We start from the raw sequence: 23,033 nt of genomic DNA, 5'->3' as shown, positions 1-23,033 counted from the left end.
CTTCCGACTGCTGGTGCAGATCCCTCAGAGCAACCACTCCACCTGGTAGTGGAGGTTAATACAATTCCCATTGGGATTAATAAAGTATCTATCTATCTATCTATCTATCTATCTATCTATCTATCTATCTATCTATCTATCTATCTATCTATCTATCTATCTATCTATCTATCTATCTATCTATCTATCTATCTATCTATCTAAACAAAAATTGGGAAATGTAAAGAGTCAACCAAAATTTTAACAGATTTAACAAAGTCACCATTATATGTCATCTTGAAAAAAAATTATCCTGTGATTGACAATGTCACGGAAGATTAAGGAAACAGATTGTGTCAGATTCAAACTTTAGCTTAGAATGTTTTAGTTTTGTTATCAATATTGATTTCACTTTTATCTCTGTAAACTTGACAAGTGATCTCCTGATCTTTTAATGCTTCATCTGTGGTTACCCGTGATTCTACTCTTTTTGTAGCATTCCCAAAAAACTCTTCCATTAAATTAAAATATTAAAAAAGTCCATCTACTTGAACATTCATAAACTAGTATGCCGCAAATAGACCTGAAGTAATGGTCTCCTGCACCTTACCAATGTAGTCTTCAGGTGAAGAGTTGTGATCAGAGGACATCTTTAACCCAAAAGTCAAAGTAGCCAAATACTTCTGTTGATACAGATGAATATCTGACTCTCTGAATTTCAAAGCAGCTCATAATATCTGCCAGCACTTATTAAGGTGCCACATCAGATATCATTTTGAACAATTTTGAACACTTACCAGAGGTGACCAGTAGCCTTGCTTGATGGGCACACACAAGATGTTTACTGAGGTGACGACCTGTCTGAGGTCCATGAAACCTAGCCATGTATATCAGAAATCTCAAAAATGCTTTTAACATCTAACACAAGCTATAATGAACAAAACAATATATAAACACTCAATAAGGAATATGAGATGGCTGTTATTTTTAGTGACACCTTGAAACCTGTTTTGCTCTCTCTTTAACATTTTGTAAATGAAGACAGCAGCACATCCTATACTACCTAGTCACATTTCTTAACTTGTTTGTAGTGTTTTTACCTGAAAACATATTTCAGCGTGTGGTACTGTGCATGTGATCATGTTCAACATGAAAAGTGATTTGTAAAATAAAGAATGAATGAAAATACTTGTTTTCAAATGAGTACGATATCCATTTGACTAGGGATAATGAGCATAGATTTGCAGTATGCCTTAGGAAAAGGGACCATCAGCAGATAATATATCTCAGAGAACATGTGAATTATTGAGTTACCACGTTGGCAAAACCCTATTTAATCAGCTCAAAGGCAAAATAAATGAAAAGGTTGACTGCCTCAGCTGTGGTTTTAAATATCTTAAGATGCAGCTACCGAGCAGGAGCTCTGTCTCTCTCAAGTGCTGGTTCCAGAATGAAAAGAGTCTTCCAGTGGTCAGCTGGAAGGGGACCATTCAGGATGGGGCTGAACTTCTGGGTCCAGAGGGGAAGTGAGGTCATACATCTTCTTGAGCTTGCCCCTTGGTACTGCAGATGAAAAGGCAGAGGCAGTTAGCAACAGCACCCTCTCTCAACCCGGGGTGGAGCTGCTTACCTTGTCAGAGCCTTGAAGGTGTCCCCAAAGTACACCTGCCTAAGACTCCTGAAAAGTGACGGAGGATAATAAATACAGTTTGCTCCGAAAAAAAGAAGAAAAGGAAGAATGAAGAACAATAAGTAATACAGGTCTGATAAATGCATTCTTGCTCAGATACTGTGCAGATTATGCCCGATTTCATGGTCTTGCTCTGCTATGATTCTCTTGAGAGTGAAAGTGTAATGTCTTACTAATTTGGTTCTAGTCCAGATTCTGTTTGAGACTGCTTAAATAATGGTTACTTTTTGTCATCATGAGTTATTGTCAATTTCCTTAGCTTGACTAATGTCTTTGCACACCATAGCCTAATGTATTTAGCAGTACTTCACTTTGATATCAGCAAGACCCGCCTTTGCTGTTTTCATTCCTTTATTCAGAGGTTTATAGGTCTCCTAGCTATGCAAATACTAAAGAGTAGTAATGTAACTGTTTTAATAACTAAACGGAGCAAAATCAGTTTTAAAATCGATATCATGAGTACAATGATACAAGATCTGAGAATACCAGATTTTTTAAATTTAATATATTCTAGTCCAAATAGTTATTTAGTTTTATTGTATTTATATTGACTACCAAATTAGCCTGCAAAACTGTGACTTTGGCACTGTGTCAACAGTTACATCAAACTAAGCAGTAACTTTGGATATTTGCTGTAGTTAAGCACATCTCAGAACTGACCTTTGCTCACCTCTTCCAGGTACTGTCAGGTTTGTCAATTACTCAAGTAAAAGGCTTTGACAGAATTTTAAATCCCAGGCACCCAAATACTACAATGCCTGAGCAGCAGCAGATCCTGAGAAGGAAAAGAAGACTTTTTGTGTATCCTATGAAGCCTTCTCTGACAACCATACATTCTTCTTTTATTTTCAGGCTCTAGGTTTTTTGTTAGTGTCACAGAAACCTAAAAGTTTGGCAGAACTGGATGAAAAGCAGAACCCACTGCTGTTTGCAAGAGCAGCGTTTTGGGGTAGCAAGTGGGGCAACGTCCCCAGACTCAGTGCCTAAGGGGGCCCTGCTTTTGAGGTCCGCGTGTCCCGTTCAAGCAGATTTGTCAAGTTATATTCTCCAGTATAGATCAACCATGTCTCAAGATAGGCTTTGTGGTCTGGCAATCCTATATATAGAAAAAGACATTGCATCCATATTAGACTATGACGATGTCATCAATGACTTTTCCAATCGGAAGGCAACTAATGTGAATTTTCGTCTCTGAACCTGGAAACCGAGAGATTTCATGATGATACCTCTACATTAATTTCACACTTCCTGTTGAAACACTGAAACTTACATTTTATTTGTAGGCTATAAACATGTCCGAATATTACTGCACAAAAACATGTATCGCTAATGATATTAGTTGACATGACATCAACGTAAGTTATGACTATGACATCCTGCATATCAAGACTCAGAATATATTTGCAATTTGGGTACTTTTCTAGAAGAGGCCCTGCTAATTTCCACATGACACCACATCGCATTTCGCACTGTCATGGTATTGTCATGAATTATGATTTGCACTTTTTTAATAGATTATATCGTTATATTTTGATAAAGTCCATGTGTTATCTTGCAAAAATTTAGGTAAATATTTTAATGAGAAAAGCTGGTGTATGTTAACATTATTTTTATTAATTTCACTCACAAGTTTATACAGTCCACATATACCAGTAACAGCGTTTGACATAAACCGGCCCCACGTGGGATTGGTCAATCCTAGGCCCCGCACACACCTAAGGCCGCCTCTGGCTCTTTGGAACAGTAGTCCATGCCACGTTTTCTTAAATGTTATTAAGTCATATTTTTGTGAATGACTCATAAAAGTTTGTGAATAAAAGATTGCTGATAAAACATAGTACATGAAATAAAGCGTTTTACTACTGTATATAGTACAAATGGAGTACACAGCAAACCAAGATACAAGAGTGTGGGATTTTTCACCAAAGACATTTATGATTTGATGCATACTATACAGTGAGGTAGACACAGGGGGACAAGAAAAATGGTGCAAGAGTACATTTTTATTATGTTATCAGATGCATGTAACACAAAAGGTAAGAGGTAATCTCTTATGTTTTTTTCTCAATGGGTTATAGGAAGAAATGTCAAGACCATCTATACAACTGTTACCTGTAACTTCTCACCTGTCTCCGTGTCCATGGTGTATCCCACTTATTTAACCCCAGGGACCTCTATAGTTGCTTGATTCATTGACTGTGCCTGAATTTACTTTCACTCCTTTAATTCAGCCTTGTTTACCACCAATAGAGAACTTCACTAGAGTATCCTTTTGTGACCTTATTGGAGCACAATTAAACAAGGAATCAACAATTTAAACCTGTGATAAATAGCGCAGTTTCTACACATATTTAATTTTGTTTTGTGTTTTTTTCAAGGCAGTATTTTTTATGCGTTTTGACAAGATGTTTACTTTTTAATATCTTGTCTTATTTATTTACTAGCAGAATACCCACACTTCACAGCAGTGAAGTACTGCTTAAAATTTTAAATAATAAACTGAGGGAAAATGTACCAATAATTATTTGTTAAGGATCTCTTTGCATACCACGTTGTCAGTTCACCCCTCCGGTTGTAATATCACCAAGCTGTGCGTTGAGCTTACTCTTGAGCATGCAACGTATAGTTGGCCATGTGAAAAGCAATCTTGCCTCATATCAATGCCAACCTTTTGTAGGGTCTGTCCCTGAGACTTATTAATTGACATTGCGAAGCAGAGCCTTACTGGAAATTGGAGGCGTTTGAATTGAAATGGGAGATCAGAGGGTATAACGGGGATGCGAGTAATAAAAACTCTCTCCCCTGAGCCACTGCCAGTAAAAATAGTTGCCTCAATTAGGTTCTTTTGCAAGCATGTGACCTGAAGTCTCGTGCCATTACAAAGTTTCGGTGGCTGTAAGTTTCTCAGTAACATTATTGGTGCCCCAACCTTCAAAATTAGATTATGCTCAGGAGTGCCTGGAGGATTCAGAGTGTGGACCGAGCTACAGGCTATGGACGTATATATGTACGTAAGTAGGATTCAGTTAGCGTTGGGGACCCGCGTACCAAATTTATTGAAGATGGGCCCATTAAGTAACAAAGACCGTTGGAAAGTTCAATATGGCGGCCGACAGTGGTGTCATACCACCGAAATAAGTACGTACATCAGTTTCGGTTAGCGCAGGAAAGCCGCCTACCAAATTTCGTGAAGATGGGGCCATAAATAAGAAAGTTTAACATTGCAGACATTGTCGACCGTTATGACCGTTACGTGTAGAATTTCGAAATGAAACCTGCTTAACTTTTGTAAGTAAGCTGTAAGGAATGAGCCTGCCAAATTTCAGCCTTCTACCTACACGGGAAGATAGAGAGTTAGTGATGAGTGAGTCAGTGAGGGTTTTGCCTTTTATTAGTATAGATGTATATGTGTATGTATATATGTGTGTGTGTGTGTGTAAATATATATATATATGTATATACATATATATATATATATATGTATATATGTATATATATATATATATATATATGTATATATGTAAATACATATGTATATATATATATATATATATATATATATATATATATATATATATGTTGAAATAGTTTACTGTCAAATAAATGCAAAGAGTACGCGACACGTGTTTCGCCCTCATTCTGGGCTCATCAGGCGTACAAACTCCACTGCACTCCCTCTCGGGAATCGAACCTCAGACATCAGCGCCAGAGGCGATGCCCCTAACGTTGCGCCACGGCGTGTGGTTCGTTTATTTGACAGCATGTAGATCGGGGTAATTACATTCACGGCATTCGAAGTCTGTGTCACAATCTGATTGTATGGGTGGTTACCTACCAGGTAACGCTTGTGGTTGGCCAGCAATCTGCTAACATCCGCCACGGAGCCCTCAGTTTGTGAGGAGCAGATCATAGAATGGTTGAAATAGTTTACTGTCAAATAAATGCAAAGAGTACGCGACACGTGTTTCGCCCTCATTCTGGGCTCATCAGGCGTACAAACTCCACTGCACTCCCTCTCGGGAATCGAACCTCGGACATCAGCGCCAGAGGCGATGCCCCTAACGTTGCGCCACGGCGTGTGGTTCGTTTATTTGACAGCATGTAGATCGGGGTAATTACATTCACGGCATTCGAAGTCTGTGTCACAATCTGATTGTATGGGTGGTTACCTACCAGGTAACGCTTGTGGTTGGCCAGCAATCTGCTAACATCCGCCACGGTGCCCTCAGTTTGTGAGGAGCAGATCATAGAATGGTTGAAATAGTTTACTGTCAAATAAATGCAAAGAGTACGCGACACGTGTTTTGCCCTCATTCTGGGCTCATCAGGCGTACAAACTCCACTGCACTCCTTCTCGGGAATCGGACGTCAGCGCCAGAGGCGATGCCCCTAACGTTGCGCCACGGCGTGTGGTTCGTTTATTTGACAGCATGTAGATCGGGGTAATTACATTCACGGCATTCGAAGTCTGTGTCACAATCTGATTGTATGGGTGGTTACCTAAGCGTTACCTGGTAGGTAACCACCCATACAATCAGATTGTGACACAGATTTCGAATGCCGTGAATGTAATTACCCCGATCTACATGCTGTCAAATAAACGAACCACACGCCGTGGCGCAACGTTAGGGGCATCGCCTCTGGCTCTGAGGTTCGATTCCCGAGAGGGAGTGCAGTGGAGTTTGAACGCCTGATGAGCCCAGAATGAGGGCGAAACACGTGTCGCGTACTCTTTGCATTTATTTGACAGTAAACTATTTCAACCATTCTATGATCTGCTCCTCACAAACTGAGGGCACCGTGGCGGATGTTAGCAGATTGCTGGCCAACCACAAGCGTTACCTGGTAGGTAACCACCCATACAATCAGATTGTGACACAGACTTCGAATGCCGTGAATATATATATGTGTACATATATATATATATATATATATATATATATATATATATATATATATATATATATATATATATATATATATATGTATATATATACAGTGGGGCAAAAAAGTATCTTGTTTAAACTGTCATAGACATGAATTACAGCACCATCATAATAGGTACACACCCAGTGAGTCACTCGTTCAGTAGCTGCAGAAGGTAATATTTGAATATGTTTTTCATTTTGTGGAATGGGCATTATAGGTATGTCAGGAGTCCACATTAGCAAAACCTTTTGAGGTTGGAAAATTGTATGCGCAGCTAAAATTTCGTTGAATTTGCTCATGTGATCTGTTGATAAATAATCATTATTTACCAACTCAATCATTGCAAAATCTGACAGTGGTAAGAGCACTCCTTCCATAACACTAAACACAAACAGTAAGTGGACACTAACACTAAAAAACGGCAACACCGCCGGGAAGAACACTAAATGAGATAAAGTAAAAGTCTACTAAACTTCTTTATTATAACTGCTTTATTATAGCAGGTGAGGGGACGCTGGCGCGCGCATGTTGTTGCCGCTCCTCCCTGTTAACAAAACTTTTCGCAAAATTCGTCTTAATTCTGCACTTTCTTACGCTTGTTTTATTTTGTTTATTGTACGTATAGTTCGTGGATACAGCTGACTCGAATTGCATGGATTTGGCTTAATATTTACAGATTTTATGGACTCCACTTTACCGGGACAACTGAGTCTGTGGATCACGGGATGAGACCTACGAACATTTCTTTGTACCTGGCGATCTAGCACCTCGGGATGATCTGTCTCCGTGATTATATTCGCTATGCTGATCTGCTCCCATTTCATCTTACAATACCCTACGACCGGGAACTGATCTAATGTTCATACTAACCTGGTTTATGGCTTATGGCTCCGGGGCGATCACGCCTGAAATTACCAAGCATTACTGTTTATGGCTGTGTATTGGAACATCCAAATCCTGCTTCCTCCTCCTGCTGTGCTTTCTGCTGCTTGCTATCGCCGCTCACCTACGCTACCACACCCGCCTGTGCTACCGGCTCCGTTGTGCTGTGCTGCTTCTACACTGCTATCAGCTAAGTATCACTCACTATTTTAGCACTTTGAGTACTGAGAAAAGCACTATATAAATGTAATGAATTGTTATTATTTATTATTAAACACTAAAGTACAAAAACGAAGTAGAAAGTAACACTAAACCGCAACACCGCTGGGAACACCGGCACTCCGCGTCTACTAAACACTAAGAAACACTAAGTAGAAACACTAAAGGAAAAAATACTATTCAGTAAGTACCGCGTCTACTAAACAGTAAATCAGTAAAGGAGAAAGGACGGCAAGACCGCGTCAGCTGCAGAGCTCAGCTCGGAGCGAAATGAAGTGAATGAAATGAGGTGAATGGGAGGGGAGATGATCACGTGACTCCAACACCCGCCTTAACTCTCCGTCCCTCCACAAACACACAAGCACAGTCACACGGATCCCGACTCTCCTTTATATATATAGATGTGTTATCCAAGCACTGCCACGTGATATGTTTGGTCACTGTTCTGATATCATAGGAAGCCATTTCTACGAATATGGCAGCAGACACAACACTCACTATCCCTTGGTGGATGTTTTTACTGTTCTTTAATGTCCTTTAGAATTTCTAGAGATAATTAGTTTTAAATTCATGTAGGCTAAGTTTTTGACTCCTTTTTATCTAAGAAGTTCATTATCAGGTTTGTGATTTTCGTTTTTGTATCATGATCCTTTTCTGTCTAAATTAACGTTTAAATTTATTTGCTTAGCAGATGCTTTAATCCAAAGTGGCTTACAGATGATAATCAAATAAATCAGTATGGGGGACAAATTGGGAATAAGTGTACAGGACAAGTTTACAGAATTGATCACCACAAGTAAACAGCTCAGTACAAAATACAAGCAAGCCATGCTTACTTTTTACAAGAACCTATCAAAGCCAATATCAGTTAGAAGGAAATTAACTGTGCAACAGAGTCTCTAAACACTTCTTAAAAACACAGAGGAACTCAGAATTTTGAATAGAGGTGGACTGCTCCTTGCACCAGCCAGGAGTCTGGATTGAGATTTGATACCACACAAAGGTAGAATCATGAGATGCCATTCACAGCAGACCTGAGTGGTCGAGGAGGAGCACAGAATCTCAGTATATATACTGTAGGTGCAGGTGCACTGAATGCTCTGTAGGCAAGCATTAAGGATTTGAACTTAATATGTACCACCATAGGAAGAAAGTGCAGTGATCTGAAGACAGGTATGACATGTGCCCATCTGGGCTGCTTGAATACCAGACATGCTGCTGCATTGTGAGTCACTGGTAATGGTTTGGTGACACAGAGTTGTAGCAGTCCGGGCATAACAAGAGCAAAGCCTGGACCAGGAGTTGTGTTCCATATTCTATTAGATACGACCTGATTTTATTAAATATTGTACATAGTAAATCTGCAAGATCGAGAGACAGGAGCAACATGATCCCTGTGTCCTAAATGAGCTGGAAAGCAGATTACTAATTTCATGAGTATACCGGGAGAAGTGGGCAAAAAGCAAAACAAAAGAAAATAAAAATAAACCTAAGCAACCGAAATCCAGACAAGAGGCAAAAATCAAGATCAAAAAACAAGAAGAGTAAATACGCAATAAGTCAAAATGAAATTAAGGCTTTTTTCCACAGATCAGATAAAGCTCAAAGCGAAAGGCTGACCTTTTATGCAGGTTGCTGACTGAGTCAAGGTCATGACCCCGGGGATCCCTCCCATAGACATGTGTGACATGACATTGACAATGGTACACATTATGGCTTCACTTAAAGAAAAAGGCAACAAAACATCAATTATTACAATACAATACAGTTTATTTTTGTATAGCCCAAAATCACACAGGAAGTGCCGCAATGGGCTTTAACAGGCCCTTCCTCTTGACAGCTACCCAGCCTTGACTCTCTAAGAAGACAAGGAAAAACTCCCAAAAAAAACCTAGTAGGGAAAAAATGGAAGAAACTTTGGGAAAGGCAGTTCAAAGAGAGACCCCTTTCCAGGTAGGTTGGGTGTGCAGTGGGTGTCAAAAGAAGGGGGTCAATACAATACAATACAATACAATACACAGAACAGAACAAATCCTCAATAAAAAATTAAATTTTTTTTAGAAGTACAGAGCAGAATTTAACAGTAGATGATATCACATAATAAGATTTAGATAATTTTAGACTCCTGGAGACCTCTTTCATCAAGCTGCCTCCCCCATTTGGCCATTCCACGGCTGAAACAGTGTTGGGCCAGCCAATCCGATGAAAGGACCCCTCTTTCTCACGATTCCTGCGATCCTCCATCACGGATGACTTTACCTTAGGCAGGCAAAACAACTTGGCAGTTGGGCCGTGGCACCAAGCCTAAACCATGACACCCTTAAAGACAGCTGGTCATTCATCAATATTCGAAGGTTGTTAGTGAGCCAATCTGAACAGAGACAGTGTGCTGAATAGATGCGCAAGTTGAGATAACAAGAAGATCTGTCTTTGCCAGTTTGAGCTGGAAATGGTGTTCCTTCATTAAGGTTGCAATATCAGTGAGACATGCAGAGGTTCTGATACCGTAAGGTGCACTGGAAGGAACGACAGGTATGTATTGCTGTATATCATCAGTATAGCATGGATAGGAATAACCAGATGACTGGATGATAGGGCCTAGTGAGGAAATGTATAGCTGTCTAAGTAACAACCCCTGTCTTTGATTATGATTTTTTTGTTTTGTTTTAATCTCTTGGTCCTGCGTTGTTGACAATAATCTCACAACATCTAATGTTGGTGGCACTAGTAACAGTCAGACATAGACCTTTGATTTAAGTCATTACTTAAAAATTATAGTTATTAGCATCATATGCAGTATAACACAATACAAAGAATTATAAAACCTGGTTGGGTTAAGTCTTCATTCTGCAAATCTCTCCAAACGGTCCAGTTCCTTGATTAGAAATTATATATCTGTAATTGAAAAACGTAAAGAAAAAGATTGCTTGCCAGAGAGAGTACCCCAAGAAGTGACAAGCAGTGTGGTGTAGTGGTTAAGACTTTGGACTTCAAACTTCAAAGGTGTGGCTTCAAATCCTGCTGCTGACACTGTGTGGCTATGAGCAAGCCACTTGATCTCCCTGTGCTCCAATTGGAAAACCAAAAGAATCGTATCATAAATGTTGTAAGTCGCCTTGGATTAAAGTGTCAGCTGTAAATGTAAGACATGTTTCTTTCCTTTTTTAAAAGGAGCAGCAGATAGGGGAAAACTCCTTGCCAGTTTCCAGTAACAGAACTGAGCTCTTTGCAAAAAATGTCAAAAAAGCAGCAACTGAGACAAAGATCCACAAAACTATCCATAGCAGCAGCTGAGAGAAAACTTGATTCTATTAAATGTCTTCTTTTACTGTAAAAAACAGCATCCACTCTCTCCTGTTTTGCCGAAAATAAACACACACACAGACAAAACACCTGGCTTATTTGTTTTGTATCTCTGTTATATGAGAGCACAAACAGTTTTGCTGTTTCTCAAAATACAAAGAAAATGTTTTAGGCATCATTATCAAATACTTCAGGTTATTTTCCAATGGGACTCAAAGGCTGCACAATCTAAGAAATCTAAATTTCCTAGATTACACCACACACCTAATTTTTTCTTGAACATGTTCTTACATTTAAATGTTTTTAAGGTTGCTGAATCTTATTTTGATTACAGTTTGTTGTAAAAACTTGTATTCAAAGATATTAACATATTTTTGTAATCTTTCCACAATGGTATTTTGTCTTCCATGGGTGACATCATTTTGTGCTTAGTTTATGTACTGTTGTTAGTCATGTTGCCTTGCCAGACAACTGGAGATTGTGGCTAGTGATGATGTCATAGGTTAGAGGGTCTAAAGGGCAGCTCTAAGACTTCCTAGCTATCCGAGTTTTCAATAAAAGTCTTCAGTAGTAAGTGAATATTATTTTTCAGTCTGCTAGTTTTGCCTTAGGGCTTTGATTTTTTAACATTATTTTTTTTTTAATTAGGCTTGATGACAGATCAGTTTAGACTTTCTAGTTTCAGACTTTGAAAGGCATTACAGTATATTTCTTAGAATACAGAAGACTTTTATGCTAAGGCCTATCACCTTAAGTCACTTCCATCTTTTGTAGTGCTGTGATATAAAAAGCAGACGGGCGGCCTTTTATTTATTAAAGGAGTGTGTCAGGTAATGCCCACAATGTCAGTCATGAAATGCCCATCGTGCATGCGATGGGCATTTTATGACTTACATTGTGGGCATTACCTGACATACGTCATAGGTATTGCAGGCTGCAGTTGGACCCATCTCCAACCACCCCACACTCCTTTAATAAATAAAAGGCCACCCGTCTGCTTTTTATATCACCACGCTACAAGAGGTGGTAGTGATGTCAAACTGAAGCACCGTAGCCTTGGTAAAGGCGTAATTGGGTAGCCCCGAAGCACACTTTTATTATTTTTTAATCTAACTTTATCTCGTACGTATCTGAAAGTATCTTGTACAGATGTAAAAACATCTCATACATATGTAAAAGTATCAAGTATGTATGTGAAAACATCTCGTACATACGAGATAAGGGCTATCCCATCATTTATTTCATGGTGCGATTCAGAGTTTCTATATGATTTTTTTTCCACATTATTGTTTGTTAAAAGATTTCCCCTGCCAATTGTTATCATGGTTATAACCAGCTGCAATATATTATTGTATTTTATTTTCTGGTGTTTATTTTGAAAGGGACCTGTTTGGGGTGGATTAATTAGATAATGCAGCACCAACCTGGTTACAGTTGGTGTATTCGGTTTTTGGGTTTAAAGCAGGAGTGCACCAAATGATGTTTTGTTTCTTTGTTTTGTTATGGCAGCAGAGGAAGAATTAGGAACTATGGATTGCCAAAATATTTTGTAATTCTGAGTGCTTGAATTGTGTATAGACTGTAATCTGGTTTACTGTTATCTGTATAATTGTGATTGCAATGGAAGCTGACATTCTGGCATTGCAGGAACAACTGCAGCAATTAAAAGTGGAGTGATTAAGCCAAGAGCATATAATTGGGACTTCAGCTTCTTCAAATAATCTGATAATTCTATCCATGTTGTAGATTGGAAAGAGGAGGTTCACACTAATATGCATATAAAACGTATGACGAGCCGGGTTTGTATATATTTAATCATTTGAAGGGACAGCAAAAACTGAAATTAAATTTAGGTCTATTCAAGAGTCATATGACCATGAATGTATTTCTGACATCTTTTTAAAACTGAGTGATGATTCTCAATCTTATGTAAAATTGCAATTTTTTTTCACAAAAACAGCAAAGAGGAGAATATTTTCAGGAGCCCTCTCATGTACAATTTATTCTTATGGATAAGACAGTTAAGAATACTTCAGCAGATACTTCTAATTCTGCTCTATTACTAAGAGATCAGTTTGTCAAACAAGTGTATGATAATGCTCTACATCAAGAGCTAAAGATTTTGCTTGCAGCAAAAGTCATTATTCCTTATTGGATGGTAGAAAACAAGCCATTAGATAGGAAGAAAAAAGGGGACAAAAGCACATGCATAATCATTCTTATGGGAGTGAGTGTTTTGAAGTACATGGTACATCTGAGGCAGTGTCTGAAAAGAGGGGAAAGTCAGAATTGGATGAGATAAGAGAAATGGTATTTAAACAGCAGCCTCAGCTTAATCAAATGTCCGATAATATGGGTTATTTACAAACAGGAAATTATCAGGTACCAGTATAACCAGAAGGAATTGTTTGTAGACTATGTAAGCAAAAGGGTCATAAGGCTAATTGTATGTAAGAATGACAGGCACCACTTCAGCAAACTGGCTGTAAGGGTCCAGAACAGATTGAGTAGTCTGAAAACTAGAGGCCCCCATGATGTTGCCCCACACCATGTGATTGGCTAGTTCTGGTTCAAATGAAATTCAGATATTTCTGATACTGTCCAAAACCTAGTGAGTCAATATACAACTGTTACAGTTTCTATTGGTGGGGGTGTGGTTGTTTCCTGTTTGCTAGATTCAGTTTCTGTAGTGACAGCAATAACTGGAGCTTTTTTTCCACAATGTTGTAAGCCTTGGAGTGAAAATAAGTTGCATAAATTTGCAGCTTCATGCTGCAAGTATGTTGCAGATCCCATATATTGGTTATTTGGAGCTTGATGTTACAGTATTGGGTCAATTGATTAGGTGGAGAGGGGTTCTGATTGTTAAAGATTCTTTTGTATCCAACAAAATACCAGGATTATTGGGGATGAATGCTATTGGAGAATGCTCCCAATAATTATTTGTTCAACATAGTACTGCATGGCGGCACGGTGGCGCAGTGGGCAGCGCTGCTGCCTCGCAGTTGGGAGACCTGGGGACCTGGGTTTGCTTCCCGGGTCCTCCCTGCATGGAGTTTGCATGTTTCTCCCCGTGTCTGCGTGGGTTTCCTCCGGGCGCTCCCGGTTTCCTCCCACAGTCCAAAGACATGCAGGTTAGGTGGATTGGCGATTCTAAATTGGCCCTAGTGTGTGCTTGGTGTGTGGGTGTGTTTGTGTGTGTCCTGCGGTGGGTTGGCACCCTGCCCAGGATTGGTTCCTGCCTTGTGCCCTGTGTTGGCTGGGATTGGCTCCAGCAGATCCCCGTGACCCTGTGTTCGGATTCAGCGGGTTGGAAAATGGATGGATGGATGGATGGATAGTACTGCATGATTGTGTTACCCTTTATTGAGGCAAGCTTCTAAAGTTTGGCATAAAGCTTTTCAGTATTGTCAGAGCGGTCAAAGAATGTCCTGTTAATACCACTAAAGTTGTAAAGACTTGGATTTTGCTTAGTGGTCCATGTTTTCCCTGGGTATTCAAAAACTGATTTAGCAGTACTGCAAATGTCTGATCCAGCTATTAGTGAGTTCTTGAAATTTTGGAACAGACAAAAGCACCCTAACCTAGAGGAGAGACTATCATTGTCAAAAAAAGTGCTAGAATTGCTTCATCAATGGATAGTTTTGTCCAGAAAAATGGAATTTTGCATCGATGGATATATCCATCAGAAGAAGGTGATGAAAACTTTCAAATGTTACTCCCAGAAGTACTCCAGCAATATGTATTTAATCAGTTGCATAATAGACATGGTCATCAAGGAGTTGAGCATACAACATGTTTTTTTGAAATTGATGCTATTGGCCAGGAAAGTATAAAGATATTAAGCAGTGGTATCAACATTGTCAGCATTGCAATTGGCAAAGCAGGTACGCCCTACAGTACGGAATTGTATGGGTCACTTGTTGGCTTTATGGCCATTAGAAATTTTGGCTATTGACTTTACATGCTTGGAATCATCTAGCAATGGTTGAGAAAATATTTTGATAATGACTGTGTTTTCCAAATATACTCAAGCTGTGTCTACTAGGGATCAGAAGGCTATAAGTGTGGCCAAGGTTCTTTTGAACAAGTGGTTTGTTGGTGTACTTGGTTGAAATTTTGAAGGTCATATTGTTCAACGGTTGTGCCAGCTGTATAAAATTCAAAAATCCTGTACCATTCCTTATCACCCTAAAGGAAATGGTCTGTGTGAATGCTTCAATTGCACATTGCATGATTTGCTGCATACATTGTCCCCTGATCAAAAGAGGAGTTGGACAGCGTATCTTCCTCAGATAGTTTTTGCATGTAATATCTCAGTTCATCAATAAACTGATGTTTCATCATATTTTTTTTAATGTATGGTAGAGAACCTAATATTCCTGTAGGTTTTCTTTTAGGGAATGTTAAGGAACTGGAGAGAGGACCGGTAGAATATTGGATTAAAGATCTTGATAAAGCCATGGAAGTGGGATATTGGTCTACTAGAGCAAGATTGATGGTAGCAGCAGAGTACCGAAGTAGGTACTAAAATGACAATGTAAAGGAAAACTGGTTTTGTGAAGGTGATTTAGTACATCTGTGGGATCATAGTGTGCAGGAAGTAATAAAATACAAGATGCAAGGAGTTTAGTGGTGTATAAAGTGGTAAAGGTGTCTGCCAATGGGATAGTGTATGTTGTTTCGCCAGTAGATAAACCTGAAATGGTGAAACATGTACATTATACTCAAATGAGAAGACTATCAGATACTTCTTACTGTAAGGAAAATATCTAGGTTTACGTATCCAGAAATGGATGGGGATGAGGATTCAGAAGATGGGAAATGAAATCTCTTAGTTATTTAGAGTCTCGAATGGATATGTTACATACTTCAGCTGAAAAGAATCCTACAAAGACTGTTACAGTGAGGAGGACATCATGGTCTAAGGCAGGTAAACACTCAAATGTTCACTATCTCCCTCAACCAGCAAGAGCCCTGAAGACTAAGATTGTACAGGGACAACTTTCTCTCAGAGATTCTAATGCTAGCATTGGCATGAATGCCATCATATTGTTCCAACCTTGGTATTAAAAACTATCGTTGAGGTGCCAATACAAAACATGGGGTAGAATGTTGTCTGTTGGTAGTTATTTGGTTGCTGGTTTACTGCTTTAAGAACTTTTATTTTTAAACTGCTGGTGATGTTTATCTATTAACTTTAAACATAATGTAAGTCTGTGATTGGAGAAGAATCAGTTGTTTGCTTCATTTTTCATGTATGTGTATTCTTTATTTTGGTTATCACTGATATATAGTAGGTTCACTAGTATATGATTTATTTACTGTGTTTTGTTTTTTTTTTCACATTGCTGTTTGTTATAAGATGCCCAATGCCAATCATTATCATGGTCATAACTGGCTGTAATAAATAATTGTATTTTATTTCCAGGTGTTTCTTTTGTTCTTTCATTCATTTGAAAGGGACTTGCATGAGTGGATTAATTAGTTAGTTCAGCACCCTCCTGTTCACAACAGTATTACAACATTGCTTTTTGACAATACTATTCACGTGTGTTTATCTATAAACAATGTTTTTCGTCAGGCCTTTATCTTCACAACTTCCATCCATCCATCCATCCATTATCCAACCTGCTATATCCTAACTACAGGGTCACGGGGGTCTGCTGGAGCCAATCACAACTTTCTCTTTACAATTAGGTATACTGAAATCTCACTTGTCTGCTCCCTGGATAAGTTTTTGGTTGACTGTTCATTCTGCTATGTGGTATCATATATAAATATCTTGAATCCAGTTATATTATACTCCTCCACGTCTTCAGAATCCACATGTCCAGAAATAAAGCCCATTTTAGAGTTAAAGTCAAACCAATGCCCCATAAAATTGTGCACAAACCACTAAACCACACTTTATATCTCATAAGCTCTTTTGTAAGTAAAAATGAGATTATGAGAATTAGCCTGACCAGGCACAAATTCACACATCCAGGTTGGTCTTTTACCTGTGAAGAAGGAAGGCAACATGCTGTATATGACTTAATTTTGATGGTTTAAACAAAAAAAAATAATTCCCCCTTTAGCAACTGAGTACCTAGCTATTACTATCTACTTCGTTTTGGGTGTGGGTTTAGAGTTGTCCTGGTAGAGCTTCACAGTCAAGTGTAACACAGGGCAGGTGTCAGCTGCTACCAAGAACTGAGAGGTAACACAAAAGTTAAACACCTCTAATTGTCATTACTACAATGACCCCCATGTGTTTGCTTCTCTGGTATGTTGTCATCACATGTGTCACTAATGTAAATGCTATCACGCCAAAGGACATTTGACCAAGTTCTTTACATTTTACATTACAATATTGATCAAACATGAAAATCTTCCTTTCAAGTTCAGTGATGCTAGTCACAGGATTAGCAGTCATCATAGAGAAAATGCAATATTTATGAAAACGAGTCACTGTGAATGTACACACTATCTACAGTTAGGTCCATAAATATTTGGACAGAGACAACTTTTTTCTAATTTTGGTTCTGTACATTACCACAATGAATTTTAAATGAAACAACTCAGATGCAGTTGAAGTGCAGACTTTCAGCTTTAATTCAGTGGGGTGAACAAAACGATTGCATAAAAATGTGAGGCAACTAAAGCATTTTTTTAACACAATCCCTTCAAAAGTAATTGGACAAATGAAATAACTGGAAATAAAATGTTCATTTCTAATACTTGGTTGAAACCCCTTTGCTGGCAATGACAGCCTGAAGTCTTGAACTCATGGACATCACCAGGGGCCTCATGTATAAACGGTGCGTACGCACAGAAATGTTGCATACGAATGTTTCCACGCTCAAATCGCGATATATAAAACCTAAACTTGGCATAAAGCCACGCACATTTCCACTGTACCTCATACCTTGGCGTAGGCAATTTCTCCACTCGGTTTTGCAGACTGGCGGCACCCAGCGTCAAAGCAGTGCTACTGTTCCTGTGTGGTTACCTTTTCTTTCTTAGACCCACATTCCTGAAGCGGCTTTATAAATACACTGAAATTAACTGCATATTGTTTATTAGTATAATGCATCTGATTGTAATTAACCTGTAACAATATAATGGTCCAGGGAATAGCCATAGTATTCCAAATACCATAACTGCTTTAGCGTTGTTACGCTCACTGCATCTTCTTCTTCTTTCAGCTGCTCCCGTTAAGGGTTGCCACAGCGGATCATCTTTTTCCATATTACTCTCACTGCACCACTCGGAGTATTTATATTACTGTATCTGAGTGGGGAATCACAGCAGCAGCTAATTGGAAAGAGAATTATCGGTATACAGTTTCAAGCACACACTACCTCAGCGATGGCAAAACGCGTCAAAGCCGTACAGGACCTCGCGTTTCAGAAACAGTTTCATCCCAAGAACTATAAACGCACTCAATCAGTCCATCAAGTGCTCCTTGTAGAACTGTTTGAACTTATAAGTACAATTTCCCCACTGTAAACTTGCACTACAGTTATAATATTGCACAACCTGCGCCACTTTATAAAGCGCATATGATGACGATATTATTTTTAAGATGAAATGCAGCAAAATATGTTGCTTATAGTATACAGATAAAACTTTAACTTCATTTAAATAATCTGTATTGTTAATAATTAAACATGTGAGGACACGGTGCCGCAGCACTAGCTAGTTCACGGATAGCTCCTGCCTTGCGCTGTATTATTGCTGGTGCTGACGCGACATTGGAAGGATAGACGGATAGAATAATTAAACATGTACTACAAAGATAGTTCAGTGTTCCTTAAAAGTTTTGAAGAATCGGCATTCTAAGCTTACAGATGGCTTAACGTCTATTACAGAGCTGATTGTGTGGCGATTGGGTATTTGGAGAAAGAAAAGTAAGGACAGGAATTGGAGGTTAGTACGTTTGAAAGAGACAGTACTGCTGTAATAAATTATTTCATCGAAGGTCGCACATGGTGCAGCAAGCCTCTTTCGTGAGATATGAACAATCACTGCGCCACCGTGTTCCCATGTTTAATAACATGCTTTCATTCCTGTCATCATGAAAAAAATATCATGTATACATCTAAGTATTTTAATTATTCAGAGAGCTGTAATATCACGAATGTAATGGATCCTGTGTCCTGTCGGAGAAAGAGAAAGAACGGAAGCACGTAGTGATTCACACACATAGAGCACATAGAGATCAAATACAGAACAAAGCATTTAACGTGCTACTTGAGAAACTAGTAAAATAAACGATTTTAAGATGAAGTTTATGATGTTCTACTTTAATGACAAAATAAACTATGTGATTAAAGTGGAAATTTCAAGATTAAAGTTGACATTTCGTGTTTTTTTCCCACTGTGTGCCTATTTTTTTTCTCTGTACCCTAATAAGCTTTCATATGACACTCAGACGGTCCGCTACGACTCGCCTTTTCACAGCGACTTTGATATGTGACTTCTTTTTTATTTCGGGCACTGTGCGACTTTGTGAACTTGATCTTTCGAGTTTCTCCGACACTCTGTCACTCGATCAACTTTCTTTTGTTGATTATACCACTGTTTAAACCAACAAATAGTACGTTTTTCCTTTGCCTCCACTTGGTATTCACTGAAATTCTTATATTTTCCCCCGTGCTTTTCCCATTGTCTTTTCACAGAAGGCTATTTATATAGATTTGCATATTCAAAGAGGCATAATTCTGGGAGGAGTTGGGGCGGGACAGAAGGCGCGTGCACGATCGTTACTTTTCATGCTGATCGGGATTTATGTAGTGGAAGAACATGAAAGTTTGCGTGCGCACAGATTCCTGCATCTGGATTTTTCTGTGCGTACACACATTCCCGCTTTTGTGCTTCCACCATGTTATAGTGTGAGTTCTACGCACGGTGTTATACATGAGGCCCTAGATGCTGGGTTTCCTCCTTTTTAATGCTCTGCCAGGCCTTTACTGCAGCAGCTTTCAGCTGCTGTTTGTTTGTGGGCCTTTCTGTCTGAAGTTTAGTCTTCAACAAGTGAAATGCATGCTCAATTGGGTTAAGATCAGGTGACTGACTTGGCCACTCAAGAATTTTCCACTTCTATGCTTTAATAAACTCCTGGGTTGCTTTGGCTGTATGTTTTGGGTCATTGTCCATCTGTATCATCAAACGCCACCCAATCAGTTTGACTGCATTTAGCTGGATTTGAGCAGACAGTATGTCTCTGAACACCTCAGAATTCATTCGGCTGCTTCTGTCCTGTGTCACATCATCAATAAACACTCGTGTCCCAGTGCCACTGGCAGCCATGCACGCCCAAGCCATCACACTGCCTCCATCGTGTTTTACAGATGATGTGGTATGCTTTGGATAATGAGCTGTTCCACGCCTTCTCCATACTTTTTTCTTGCCATCATTCTGGTAGATGTTGATCTTGGTTTCATCTGTCCAAAGAATGTTTTTTCCAGAACTGTGCTGGCTTTTTTAGATGTTCTTTAGCAAAGTCCAATCTAGCCTTTCTATTCTTGAGGCTTATGAGTGGCTTGCACCTTGCAGTGCACCCTCTGTATTTACTTTCATGCAGTCTTCTCTTTATGGTAGACTTGGATATCGATACGCCTACCCCCTGGAGAGTGTTGTTCACTTGGTTGGCTGTTGTGAAGGGTTTCTCTTCACCATGGAAATGATTCTGCGATCATCCACCACTGTTGTCTTCCGTGGACGTCCAGGTCTTTTTGCGTTGCTGAGTTCACCAGTGCTTGCTTTCTTTCTCAGATGTACCAAACTGTAGATTTTGCCACTCATAATATTGTAGCAATTTCTCGGATGGGTTTTTTCTGTTTTCGCAGCTTAAGGATGCTTCTTTCACCTGCATGGAGAGCTCCTTTGACCGCATGTTGTCTGTTCACAGCAAAATCTTCCACATGCAAGCACCACACCTCAAATCAACTCCAGGCCTTTTATCTGCTTAACTGATAATGACATAACAACGGACTTGCCCACACCTGCCCATGAAATAGCCTTGGAGTCAATTGTCCAATTACTTTTGAGCCCCTGAAATGAAGGGATTGTGTTAAAAAAATGCTTTAGTTGCCTCACATTTTTATGCAATCGTTTTGTTCACCCCACTGAATTAAAGCTGAAAGTCTGCACTTCACTGCATCTGAGTTGTTTCATTTAAAATTCATTGTGGTAATGTACAGAACCAAAATTAGAAAAAAGTTGTCTCTGTCCAAATATTTATGGACCTAACTGTAAATTACAACTTTGTAATGTGAAACTATTTGACTCCTCTGTTCTTTTAATAATATAAATTGAACATAATCTAAATCTATTATTGATTTTGTCTGGCTCAAATTGTTGTAAAATTAAATTTTACTCAAGAAATATTATGATTTGCTATGTGTTCTCATTTGCAGAGGATATTACTTTTAGGCCCCTCTAGGTACATTTGCCTGTTTGCTGCTTCTTTATGTAATTTTAGTCAGTGCAGGTAGAAGCTTTCATATGCCTTAAGCTCCTTTGACAACGTCCGACAATGGCTCATTATACAGGAATTAACTTTTAAATTTACTATTCTTCTTTAAGCAAATAAATCTTGATGGCCTGTAGGCCTTCTCCACCTTCCTGTTTCATATGTAGCTTTCTTGTCTGAATGTGAATTCAATTATTTATTTATCAACCCTTTTTACTGTTTTATACACAGTCGTATAGTTCTGTCTTCACCTTTGACTGCACTTACAGGTTCAGTTTACAGATATAAAGAAAGCTGAATTAATCAACTCTCACCACACACCTCTGTAGAGTTGCTGCCCTCTTTTTTCTCTAAATCATTAATCACTGTTGTTTTTCATGTAATACACACCTGTTAAATTTCACAAAGAGAAGATTTGCTTCTATGCAGATGAAAAAAAGGAAGCATAAGCCATCCAAATGAACAAACAGCTGTAACAAGTACACTAAGGCACCTTCTTTTTAAGAAAACCAAGCGCTGAAGGAAAAAGCAAACCTGATTAATATATATACAGAACATTTACAGTAATCTCCTCTTATTTTGTAGCACTACATTTACAGGTGGATGAAATGATATTCAGCACTGAGTTTATCTAATGTGAAATATACACATTGAAGGTACTGTACAGTTAAAAACAGATTTAAAAATCAGAATTTCTTCAATGACTCAATTGTCTTGTTTCTTTCTTCATAATGTTCAGAAGATTCAACCCTTCCTCAGTTATTATGCCTCTTGTTCAGGCACTGGTAATCTCTCAGCTGGACTCTCACCTGATGGGGCTTCCTCCAACTGCTATCAGACCATTCCAAGCTCCTCCAGAATGTATCTACTGGACTTGTGTTCTCTGCTCCTCATTTTGTTCCTGCTATTTCTCTGCTTATGTTTCTCCACTGGCTTCCCGTTGCTGTAAGGATTCAAATTGAAACTCTTGTCTGTGAATGGTCCTGCTCCTCAGTAGCCTCAGTTTTTGGTCTCTCCATATGTCTCTTCAAGATGTTTCCATTCTGCCTCTGCCTGTCTCCTAACAGTCCCTCCACTTGCCAGACATGCTAAAACTGGACAATTTTTCTCTGTTCTTTCTCTAAAACTGTGAAATGATCTTCTTTTGTCTATCTGACCTGCACCTAACTACTTTAGGCACCTTTTGAAAATGTATCTTTTCATTAAGTATTTTGGAACTGCTTAGTTTCACTTCTACAGGATAGCTGCTGTTATACTGACAGTGTGTAGGATACTGATGTTTGTCTTAGTCTAGTTGCAGGTTTAAATATGTAGTAGTAATACTACAACTCCCCCTTGTTGGGCTTTTTTATCTTGTTCTTTGTTGCTTTCAATGCTTGTACCTTGTAATTATTCTTGCATGCATTATAATTTACTTTGTAAGTCACCTTGGTTAATGACATCTACTAAATAAAAATAATGGTGTTTCCCAATAACCAAAATAAACCTAAAATTCTGAAATAAATATAAAATATAAAAAATGGAAGAAGCACCATTCTCTCCCATTCAAATATAACAAAAATTACAATG

This window comes from Erpetoichthys calabaricus, chromosome 14 (assembly GCF_900747795.2).
Source record: "Erpetoichthys calabaricus chromosome 14, fErpCal1.3, whole genome shotgun sequence".
In the NCBI taxonomy this organism is placed as follows: Eukaryota; Metazoa; Chordata; class Cladistia; order Polypteriformes; family Polypteridae; genus Erpetoichthys; species Erpetoichthys calabaricus.
This window is presented reverse-complemented; position numbering follows the sequence as displayed.